This window comes from Microcaecilia unicolor, chromosome 5 (assembly GCF_901765095.1).
Source record: "Microcaecilia unicolor chromosome 5, aMicUni1.1, whole genome shotgun sequence".
Lineage (NCBI taxonomy): Eukaryota > Metazoa > Chordata > Amphibia > Gymnophiona > Siphonopidae > Microcaecilia > Microcaecilia unicolor.
In genome coordinates this window covers 235,272,954-235,285,457 of record NC_044035.1, presented here as the reverse complement: position 1 = coordinate 235,285,457, position 12,504 = coordinate 235,272,954, and the positions used below count along the sequence as shown (strand labels likewise).

The 12,504-nt window shown below is 43.0% G+C and overlaps 1 protein-coding gene across 1 annotated transcript in view; it reads left to right on the top strand.

Annotated features, from left to right (window-relative positions):
- Positions 1-12,504, top strand: part of VANGL1 (VANGL planar cell polarity protein 1) — a 95,429-nt gene that overhangs the window by 29,019 nt on the left and 53,906 nt on the right. The window lies entirely within an intron of this gene.

The window sequence follows — 12,504 nt, the reverse complement described above, 5'->3', positions numbered from 1 at the left end:
GCAGTCAATGCAGGCAGATGGGGGGGGAGAGAGGGCAAAAATGCACACCAAGGTGAAAGGGAGAAACACAGGACACCACAGGGGAGAAAAGAATATACTTGAAAATTAACCCCCCTCCTCCAAACATAAAGTTAATTTCCCCCCATTTTTTTCTTGGGAAAACTGTTAACTCTGCTTATTCTCAGGCTTTTATTCGAGTATGTACGGTATCTTATGAATCCCACTCCCGATGCCACTTCTGCTGATCTCCTGTGTCAGGCCTGCCACTCTGTCTTTAGGCTGTAGTCCTGTGTTCTGTTGATCACCGTAACCTTGAGATTAAAAAAACAAATAGGCCCAAGCTAGGCAAGTCTCTTGAAACAAAACCAACACAGGGACCCCCCCCCCCCCCCCACCTGGTAGCGTTAGTTTGCATCAGCCAGTCAGCTGTAGGGGGTCAGTACCACTGGCAATCCAGTGTATTCGTTCTCTTTACTTCACCAGAGCAGTCTCTCAAATCTTGAAATAAAGCAAATAATAACAGGCACCTGATTATTATGGAGCAGAAATTTGGCTCCTTACTTACTCTTCTCCTCTTATACCCTCTTGCTCCTCTTCCTTCCCTGGCCCTACCTCCATGGGTTGTCCATGTAGTCAGACCCTTCCTCTGACCTAAATTCAGAAGAATAATGCTGTGTTTCCTTATCCCTCCCTGCTTTTTCTTTGTTTTGTTTGGGTTTTTTTTTTTAACCAAAGAACAATTCTGCAGTTCTCTGGTATTTTGGTGTGATAGAACATATACATCATCACAGCCTCTCACCATGAATGGTATTGAATACTGCCAGCAAACACTTGAACTATATTTGATAATTGACTAGTTGTTACGCATCTATGAAGACTCAAGAGTAGTGTAACATGTTCCAATCACCTTACACAAGTTATAAGACTTGCAGCTGCATTTTGAATTAGTTGCATTGATTGCAGGGCAATTTCAGGAAGGCTCGTGCAAGAGAGTTACAGTAGTTCAGAATAGGAACTTGTAAGCACCATTGCCTGCACTACTACCTGAAAATTGGCTAACTCAAATGATGGTTTTACGTGACATACCAAAGTTTGTAGAATACAGATCATATAACCCTCCCCAGCTACTCGTTTTATGAAGTGTCCCTAAAATGCTGTTTGAAATGTCCTTTTGTTTCAAGACGCGATCCTGTCATGAGTTTGCAAACAATTTTAGTATTGGTGAAGTATTGCAAGTGCAGAAATTGCCGTCCACTCCTCCCTCCCCTATGCTCATTAGTTTTGATGCAGAGAAGGCATTCGATTGAGTCGGTATTTTTTTTGTTGCTGTTTTCAGTATTAGGTTCAGCTTGAATGGGACTTTTTTTCCGTGCAGTACTCCCACATAATGCTAACACTAAAGCAGTGATAGTAGTCATTAGCCATAGAACTGAAGGGTGTGAGCCACATTGAGGAATGAGAGAAGGATGCTCCCTATTTCTCCTCTTTTGTTTCTGGAACTGTTTTTATTTATTTATTTATTTATTTATTTATTTATTTATTTATTTATTTATTTATTTAAACATGTATACCCCAAATTATCCGGAACATACTCGAGTTCAATGTGGCTTACAATAAATAAAACAGGCAAGATTTACAATACCATAAACAAAATATCAAGAAAGAGCAGAGTAGCACAAATAAGATACAAATAACAACTAAATAATAAACTGTTGATGGCCAGTTACAATCTAACACACTCCATCAATGGGTAGAAACCTCTCAAAGAGGAAAGTTTTCAGTCTTCTGTGAAATACCAAGTAATCAGGCTGACCCTTGATTGCCATTGGCAATGAGTTCAACCACTTAGCACCTTGGTATCTAAAGTCTGCGAAGTGCACCGACTTATAGTGTACCCTCTTGCAGTCTGGAAGATGAAGTCTAAGTTAGTCCTAGAACCAGAAGTTATATTGCGTAGAGGAATAGTTAAGGGCTGCATGTAGTCCGGTGTCATGCCGTATAATATTTGAAAGACAAAAACACATAATTTAAAAATAATCCTGGCCTCGCCTCTCTTGAAGCGATGCACGCTAGGCGTGAGCCTTCACTGCTTATCAGCTTTGATGCTGAAAAATCTTTTGACAGAGTGGCTTGGGGTTTTTTGTTTAAGGTACTGGAGAGATGTATCACAGGCAGCTTTTAATGATGCTATCTGTGCACTTTATTACGCTCCTAGAGCATCTGTTATATCGATGGGTATATTTGAGTTATTTCCTATTTACAGGGGCACTAAACAGGGTTGCCCCCCTATTGCCTTTGTTGTTTGTGCTGACTTTTGATCCCTTGATTCGGGAGATAATGGCTAACCCTGAAATTAGGTGGGTGAGAGTGGATGATATGGACATTAAGATCTCAGCATTCACAGATGACGTATTGGTTCATCTTGCAGATCCAGTTAGGTCTCTCCCAGTCTTGTTAGAGAGTTTTCAGGAATTTGGGGAATTCTCGGGATTTCAGCTTAACATGGGCAAATCTGAGGCTTTACCAGCTTCTACTGCTTTGCGTAGAGACTGGGTGGGTTCCTTCCCTATAGCATGGGCTACTGATTAGTTTACATATTTAGGTATACAGCTGCTGGCTGACCCTCAGTTGTATTCAGCTAATATTGGGGCTCTTTTACAATATACTAAACAGCAATTAACAATCTGGAGCTCTTGTCTCTTTATGGGAGGATTAATCTATACAGAATGCCGTCCTTCCCCCGCTGGCTGTACATACTTCAGTAACTCCCACTTTGGGTTATGAGGTGCGATCTTAAACTGTTGAATAGAGTTCTCAGTAGGTTTCTTTGGAAAGGGAACCTAAACTCTGGATGGATTTGCTTTATGGTTCCTAGGCAGTGGGGGGGCTTGGGAGTCCCTAACATGCATTTATACAACATTTCATGTCGTCTTTGACATTTGAAAGATTGGGTGATCAAAATGGCTGATTAATACCCCTGGCCTATGGAGAGGGAACGCTTCAAACCACCCCCATTATTTACTGTATGCACCCTGGAAATCACTCTCACTGAGCCTCAAGCATGATGTTTTATATAAATCTATGCGGGCCACTTGCAGACTCTCCTTACATACTGGCACAAACCTCCTGCTAATACTGACTTATAGCCCCTGGGGGGAAATTTTAGCCCTGGTCTTAATTTTGCAGTTTTTACTACATGAGTGCAGAGAGGCTATTTGTGTGTTGTGGATCTCCTAACAGAGACGGGAGTGCTGAAGTCATTCAACCTAATTTTGGAAACCTTTGCCTATATATGCAATTGACCCACTATATAAATCAGCTTGTGGTGGGCATGGTGGACCAGCTGCAAACTTTTTTTTTTTTTTTTTTTTTTACTTCAACTCACTTATCCTGAGTGTCTGTGTCCACTTTACACAAATCTCTAGTTTCTCTTACTCCTAAGAAATCCCACTCTTTTATTATTGCAAAATGGAATCTAGAGTTGGGTATTCAGCAGGGGCCTGACACTTTGTTTAAAATGTTAGTGAATGTTCCACTGGTGGTGCACAGTACCCGGTACAGAGTGTTGGTTTCTTTCGGACCTTGACAAGAGCTTATTTCAGACCGATCCTCGACTTACGACAAGTAAACGAGGCCTTCAGAGTGAGAGACATCTGCATGGAAACTCTGCGCTCCGTCATTGCGGTGGTTCAACCAGGAGAGTTTCTTACGTCTCTGGACCTCAAGGAAGCTTACTTGCACATTCCTGTTTGGCCCCCGCACCAGCGGTTCCTCCATTTTGCGGTGTTTGGCCAGCATTTTCAGTTTCGGGCCTTACCTTTCGGCCTAGCCACAGCACCCCGTACCTTTTCCAAGGTAATGGTGGTGGTAGCTGCCTTTCTCAGGCGAGAGGGTATCAGAGTTCACCCTTATCTCGACAACTGGCTTATCAGATCAGATTCGGCAGACGAAAGTAGTCTTGCCACAGCCAGAGTGGTGACAGTCCTGCAGACTCAGGGCTGGGTGGTCAATATACCCAAAAGTCACCTGACCCCCTCTCAGTCTCTCGAGTGTTTGGGGGTCCGGTTTGACACGGCCTCGGGGTTTGTCTTTCTCCTCGATCACAGGAGGTGCAAGCTTCAGAATCAGGTTCGTCTGCTCCTGCAGATGCCTCACCCTCGAGCTTGAGACTTTGTCCAGCTGCTGGGGTCGATGACAGCCACCTTGGAGGTGGGCCACTGCAGATTGCCCTGCTCCATCAATGGTCTCCGATTTCCCAGGAATATCAACGCAGACTCACGTGGCTCCCTGCGGCCCGGCACAGTATGGATTGGTAGCTCTCCGACAGGATGCTGCGACAAGGAATACCGCTCGTGCTTCCTTCTTGGTGCCTGGTGATAACGGATGCCAGCCTTTTGGGCTGGGGAGCGCATTGCCAGGGAAGCTATGCTCAGGGTTAGTGGACACCCGTGGAAGCGAGGTGGTCCATCAATCTCTTGGAACTGAGAGCGATATTCCAGGCTTTTTTGGCCTTCCACAAGACTCTGAAGGGGTTTGCTGTCCGGGTTCTGTCAGACAACACGACAGCGGTGGCCTACATCAATCGTTAGGGTGGCACTCAGTGCAGGGCTCTGGCCGCGGAGGCTCCTCAGATTTGTCACTGGGCCGAGCTCCACCTGCAGCTTCTGTCAGCAACTCACATAGCAGGTCAGAGCAACGTGCAAGCCGATTTTCTCAGCAGGCATCAAATCGACCCGGCAGAATGGGAACTAGCAGAAGAAGTGTATCTTCAGATTTGTGCCAAATGAGGGACTCCCGGAATGGATCTTATGGTGTCAAGTGCAAACGCCAAAGTCCCTCGCTTTTTCAGCAGACGGAGAGATCCTTGCTCGGCGGGGTTGGATGCACTGGCTCAACCCTGGCCCTCGGGCCTCCTATATGTGTTCCCTCCTTGGCCCTTGATAGGGCGAGTCCTCCTGTGGATTCGACTACACCGAGGATTGGTGATTCTCATCGCTCCAGATTGGCCAAGGCGTCCGTGATATGCGGATCTCCTCCAGATGCTGGTGGAACCTCCACTTCCTTTGCCTCAGGTTCCGAACCTGTTGGTTCAAGGCCCGGTGACTATGGAGGATCCCTGCCGATTTGGTCTTATGGCCTGGCTCTTGAGAGGGCGCCATTGAGAGATAAGGGCTACTCTAACAAGGTCATCTCCACTCTCTTGCAGGCCCGCAAGCGGTCTACTTCCGCAGCCTATGCTCGTATATGGCTTAAGTTTGAGGAGTGGTGTGCCCCGAAAGAGGTCACACCCACGCGGGCTACGGTCTCGCTGGTCCTGGACTTTTTGCAGGATGGCTTACAAAAAGGCCTGGATTACAATTCCCTTCGGGTGCAAGTGGCAGCGTTGGCATGCTACCGAGGGAAAGTCTCTGGCTTGTCCCTTGCTGCTCATCCGGACATTGCCCGATTTCTCAGAGGGGTGCTTCAGCTCCGCCCTCCCGTGCAGTTGCCTTGTCCGGCCTGGAACCTGGGGCTGGTGTTGAAGGCTCTCCAGCGTTCGCCTTTTGAGCCGCTTAAGCGAGCGTCTGAGAAGGATGTGACTCTCAAGACAGTCTTTTTGGTGGCCATTACATTGGCTAGATGTGTATCTGAGCTTCAGGCGCTTTCCTGTCGGGACCTTTTTCTGCAGTTCTCAGAGTCCGGGGTGATGGTACGTACAGTGCCTTCCTTTATGCCTAAGGTGGTCTCAGTGTTTCACCTAAACCTGCCCATTTTTGTACCTTCCTTTTCTAGGGAGGGCTTTCCAGATTCCTTTGAGCAATTACATCTTTTGGATGTCCGCAGGGCTCTGTTTCAGTATCTACAGATGTCAAATGACTTCAGGACTTCTGATCATCTGTTTGTCTTGTTGACAGGTCCTCGACGCGGGTCCCCAGCGTCTAAGGCCACTATAGCCCTTTGGCTCAGAGAAGTAATCTTTTTTGCGTATCTGCTTTCAGGGCGGGCTCCCCCTGAAGCGTTTAAAGCGCATTCCACGAGAGCGATTTCCTCCTCATGGGCTGAAACAGGTGTCCTTTCTCTTCAAGAGATCTGTCATGCAGCTACTTGGGCTTCTCAGCTCTCGTTTGTACGGCATTACAGGCTGGATGTGGCAGCGAAGCAGGATGCGCATTTTGGATCGCAGGTACTGGCTCGCGGTGTTGCCTGTTCCCACCCTACGTAGGGAGTGCTTTTGTACATCCCATCAGTTAATGGATTCATCTGCTGCTGATGACAAGGAAGGGAAAATTAGGTTCTTACCTTGGTAATTTTCTTTCCTTTAGTCACAGCAAATGAATCCATGATCCCTCCCTGACTGACTTTGTGTTTTTGTTCAGTTCTTTCATACATATACTGTATCTCATCAGGAGGAGTTGATGAGCAGGTCTTAAAGTTTCTACATGCTGTTCTATTGCAGGAGGTTGAGTTCGTCCCTCCGTTGTGTGGTTATTGCTCCAGTTCTGGGGCATTTGTTCACAGTGAGGAAAGTTTATGTGATGTTACCTTATTCACTCTGCTTTTGAAATTTCAAATACTGAAGGCAGTTGGGGGCTTAGCCGTCCAAGGGTCACTGTGGTTTTTCAGTGTTCTCTATCTCCACCTGCTGGTAGGCGGATACAGCCCATCAGTTAATGGATTCATCTGCTGTGACTAAAGGAAAGAAAATTACCAAGGTAAGAACCTAATTTTCCCTTGTTTTCCATTCCTTTCCTAATAATACCTAACATTCTATTTGCTTTCTTAGCTGTAGCAGCACACAGAGCAGAAGGTTTCAACTTATCAACGACGATACCTAGATCCCTTTCTTGGTCGGTGACTCCTAACGTGGAACCTTGCATAACGTAGCTATAATTTGGGTTCCTCTTTCCCACCTGCATCACTTTGCACTTGCTCACATTAAACGTCGTCTGCCATTTAGACGCCCAGTCTCGTAAGGTCCTCTTGTAATTTTTCACAATCCTCCCGCGATTTAACGACTTTGAATAACTTTGTGTCATCAGCAAATTTAATTACCTCACTAGTTACTCCCATCTCTAGGTCATTTATAAATATGTTAAAAAGCAGCGGTCCCAGCACAGACTTCTGGGGAACACCACTAACTACCCTTCTCCATTCAGAATACTGACCATTTAACCCTACTCTCTGTTTTCTATCTTTTAACAACTTTTCAATCCACAATAGAACACTACCTCCTATCCAATGACTTTCCAATTTCCTCTGGAGTCTTTCATGAGGTACTTTGTCAAACGCCTTCTGAAAATCCAGATACACAATATCAACTGGCTCACCTTTATCCACATTTGTTCACCCCTTCAAAGAAATGTAGGAGATTGGTGAGGCAAGATTTCCCTTCACTAAATCCTTGTTGACTTTGTCTCATTAATCCATGCTTTTGAATATGCTCTGTAATTTTGTTCTTAATAATAGTCTCTCCCCTTTTGCCCGGCACCGACGTCTATAATTTCCCGGATCTCCTCTGGAACCTTTTTTAAAAATCGGTGTTACATTGGCCACCCTCCAATCTTCCGGTACCACGCTCGATTTTAAGGATAAATGACATATTACTAACATTAGCTCCGCAAGCTCATTTTTCAGTTCTATCAGTACTCTGGGATGAATACCATCCGGTCCAGGAGATTTGCTACTCTTCAATTTGTAGAACTGCCCCAATATATCCTCCAGGTTTACAGAGAATTCATTAAGTTTCTCCGACTCGTCAGCTTCAAATACCATTTCTGGCACCGGTATCCCACCAAAATCTTCCTCGGTGAAGACCAAAGCAAAGAATTCATTTAATCTCTCCGCTACGGCTTTGTCTTCCCTGATCGCCCCTTTTACTCTGCGGTCATCTAGCGGTCCAACCGATTCTTTTGCCGGCTTCCTGCTTTTAATATACCTAAAAAAAAATTTACTATGTGTTTTTGCCTCCAATGCAATCTTTTTTTTGAAGTCCCTCTTAGCCTTCCTTATTAGCACTTTGCATTTGACTTGACATTCGTTATGCTGTTTCTTATTAATTTCAATCGGTTCCTTCTTCCATTTTCTGAAGGATTTTCTTTTAGCTCTAATAGCTTCCTTCACCTCACTTTTTAACCACGCCGGCTGTCATTTGGTCTTCTGTCCTCCTTTTGTAATACACGGAATATATTTGGCCTGGGCTTCCAGGATGGTGTTTTTGAACAGCATCCACGCCTGATGTAAATTTTTGAAACTCGCAGTCACTCCTCTAAGTTTTTTTTTCACCGTTCTTCTCATTTTATCATAGTCTCCTTTTTTAAAAGTTAAACGCTAACGTATTTGATTTCCTATGTATACTTACTTCAAAGCTAATATCAAATCCGATCATATTTTGATCACTGTTATCAAGCGGCCCCAGCACCATTACCTCCCGTACCAGATCATGCGCTCCATTAAGGATAAAGGTCTAGAATTTTTCCTTCTCTTGTCGGCTCCTGTACCATCTCCTCCATAAAGCTGTCCTTGATTTCATCAAGGAATTTTACCTCCCTAGCATGCCCTGATGTTACATTTACCCAGTCAATATCGAGGTAATTTAAATCACCCATTATTATTTTGTTGCCCAGTTTGTTTGCTTCCCTAATTTCCTTTAACATTTCTATATCCGTCTGTTCATCCTGGCCAGGCGGACGGTAGTACACTCCTATCACTATCCTTTTCCCCTTTACACATGAAATTTCAATCCACAGTGTTTCCAAGAAGTGTTTTGTTTCTTGCAGAATTTTCAATCTATTTGATTCAATGCTCTCGTTAATATACAATGCTACCCTTCCACCAATTCGATCCACCCTATCACTATGATTTAATTTGTACCCTGGTATGACAGTGTCCCACTGGTTATCCTCCTTCCACCAGATCTCAGAGATGCCTATTATATCAAATTTTTCATTTAGTGCAATATATTCTAACTCTCCCATCTTATTTTTTAGGCTCCTGGCATTCGCATATAGACATTTCAAACTATGTTTGCTGTTCCTATTTACATGATACTTAGTCCTTGACAGTATTAATTTGCAATCTTTTGTCTGATTTGTATTTTTATTTAAGGACACCTGATCTACTACGGTCTCTTTTGCAACCTCACTATCAGGATACCCTATCTTCCTTGTTTTGGTGATATCTTCAAAAGATACCTTAACCCGAACCATGTGCTTTTGAGTGACTGTCGGCCTTCCCCCCCCCCCCCCCCCCCCCCTTTTCTAGTTTAAAAGCTGCTCTATCTCCTTTTTAAATGCCGATTCCAGCAGCCTGGTCCCACCCTGGTTAAGGTGGAGCCCATCCTTTCTGAATAGGCTCCCCCTTCCCCAGAACATTGCCCAGTTCTTAACAAATCTAAAACCCTCGTCCCTGCACCATCGTCTCATCCACGCATTGAGACTCCGGAGGACTGCCTGTCTGTTGGGCTCTGCGCGTGGAAAGGTGAATCCTTAAGTGTTTAATACAAACATCGTCTTTGATACAACAATAACTCATGGTGAGTTCCTTTTATATTCAACAATTAAAATTATCACCGTATACAGCATTTAATACCACAATAATAAAATTTAAAAAAAAATTCTTTGAATCCAATGGAAGAAGAATTTATCTGTTCTATACTATCATATCATTTGAAGTTAGTCCCCCGCATAGTTTTAGACCATATAAATCAGATATACTTATTTTCAACCATTTACAAGTTTTTTTTCTCTCATTTGTTAACTCATTCACACACCCATCCATCCTTTATTTTCATTTTCCTATGCATGCAATTATCACCTGGTTTAATAATATACCACATAGTGTATTACCATTTGTTTTCATGCTTTTATGATTTTCAATTTAACTTTATGACGTTACTCATACTTATTGACAAATGTAGGTTTAACTATGACCTTCTTGCATCATTTTATGTACTAATATGTTTATTTGTAGATATACGTTCAATCATGTCCTCCTTGGATTATTTTTATTAACATTCTTACTTACATGTATATTTTCATCAAATATGTATGTTGGGAAGCACAATATATTCTATATTTTTATATTTTTATGTTTTAATGCTATTTGTTTAATGTCCTGTAGACCCCTGAGGCAGGCACTTAGTGCAGGCACTTAGTGCCGAAACACGGTGCCATGTCAAGCCATGTATGCAACAGTAATAAAGTGTTTTCACTATTGATGATCATCCTGTATTCTTAGTCTTTCTCAAGCCTTCTCCAACTTTCTACTGTTCAGTATTCATTGCCTTAAATGCCAAAAACTGAATTTTAAATTTTACATGGTAGATAAACAGCAGTTGATGATTGAGTAGCAGGGTCATGTAATCAGTATGTAACTGTGTAAGGTATGTAAGATATGGGAAAGTGAAGGGATTTTGGAATTGGCTCAGGTAGTGTGGGAAAGCAGAAATTTATTCTTTCTAAAAGTTGCAGGAAAAGTAGAGCCTGCATGCAAAGGATTTCTTTGTGTATTTGTAATTATTATGTGGTTTTTCTGAGGAGAGCTCTTATCAGATCAACTGATCTCCAAATTACTTGGAAGTGTATCAAATTGAAATGCACAATAGGGTCTCAGTTGCAAGCCTCCACAGAGAAATGGAACAGAGACTTAGGACTGGGCTGGAAGGGGAAGAAATAATTGCGAATACCACAAGTACCCCAAAGTCAGTTACCAATGTTGGGTACATGAAACACAATGCAAGTTAGTGCTTAAGGTTTTATATATCCTCAGACTGCTCCTTCCAAGCTGTCTGTTCACCATTAGCACTATGTGTTAAATGTAGGGTGCCCACGAGGCTTTAGGGCATATGTTCTGTGTTTGCTCACAAGTGCAGATGTATTTGTCAGAGGCCTATTTGGGACTAGTGTTAAACCAAACTGTTTAGTTCCTACAGAATCGCGGGACAGGAGCCCAAGTGATTTGGCCTCATAATATGCCTTTTGGGGACAAAAAGGGTGCTGGCATGAAAGGATCCAGAATCTACCTTGAGTGCAGGTCTTGATAACAACTGACGATTTATGATCTAGGGTGCTGTGAGAAGGGTTTCTGTATTATGAGCCATTTGAAACCCTGCCTGCCTTCGATACAGGGCCAAAGTTTTATCAGAGCAGGAGGTTTTAAGTACAGCACTCCTTGAGCAGAACTGATGGATTAGAGTTTCAGGTTGCAAAGGGGAATGTAGGTTGTGGTGGGGGCCAAGGAAGCTGCAAGGAGTAAGTGTAAAATGTTGATCTTGTAATTGTTTGAGAGCTAATATGTAAAAGAAACTGTTATGTGCTGGTCATGTGTTCTTTGATTTAAAAAAGAAATTGGCTTTTACTACCTTGGATGTTTTTATTTTCTATTTATTGGTGCCAGTTTTCTCTAATCTTGTGTCTCCCATTCTGTTTTCACTTCTAACATTGATCCTTCCATTTCTTTTCTTTTCCAGTACTCTGTACTCATAGCTTCCTCTCTTTTTCTTCCATATCCTTAGTGTCGGCCTTTCTTAACATTTCCTAGTTTAACCCCCCCCCCCCCCCACCCAAAAAGAAATCTTTCGCCTACTCTTTAGACTTCTGCTTATACCCTAGTCCTCATCTAGTCTTATTACTGCACTTTCTTCTCCAATCATCCTCCATTTTCACTGCTTCTCATTCCTTCAGACCCAACTCTTCTCCTTTGCCTTGGACCCTTCAGGTCCTAACTATCCCCTCAACCTTTTTGCCTGCTTCATGCTGACCATACATAGCTGCAGCCAGTTTTAACCATTAGGCAGAGTAAATGGTTGCCTAGGGAGGGAACTTCTGGGGGAAGAGAGCATCAAAAAACAGTTGCAGTAAACAAACAGCTAAACAAACCAAAGAACCCTCAGTACATGCTGGGGTTGGAGAAGGTTAATAGCCCATTTACCTAAAAAAAAGTGGCTCTTGAAAACTGCCCTCATGTACTTTTATTTGAAACAGTTTTATAATTGGGACATCGTACATTGATAGAATGATCCTGTTAAAAGAAATTATTTTAAAAACATATATATTTATTTATTTAAGTGGTATTGGAGTGTTCATTGTCGCAGAGCTCACACCCAACTTGTTCCTTTTATAACTAGTACCATGCAGCACAGTCTACACAGTATTGTACTGTTCTAGCAGAAGCAGATCATTGAACTGCATGATAGCAGGAAGAGAAAGAGATTTGCTTCACAGCAAGAGCAACATCCAGAAGTTATAAGCTGGGTACAGGGTGGAACAAGAATTTAGGGCGTTCCATAATATATTTGGGGCTTGGCCTTGGTCTACCAAAGATTCTGATGCATACCTTTCATTTCAAAAGTCAGAAAAATAAGAAATAGTTGTAAGACAGAGACAGAGTAGTACTAAAAGCGTAACCAGTACAACAAGAAAATGGGTAGGTTGCTGTATTGACTGCTGTGGCTTGTCGCCGAGACAGATCTGTGTGCTATTCATTTGCTTTTAGTGTGGAATTCTTGGAGTTTAGTATAGTCCTGGA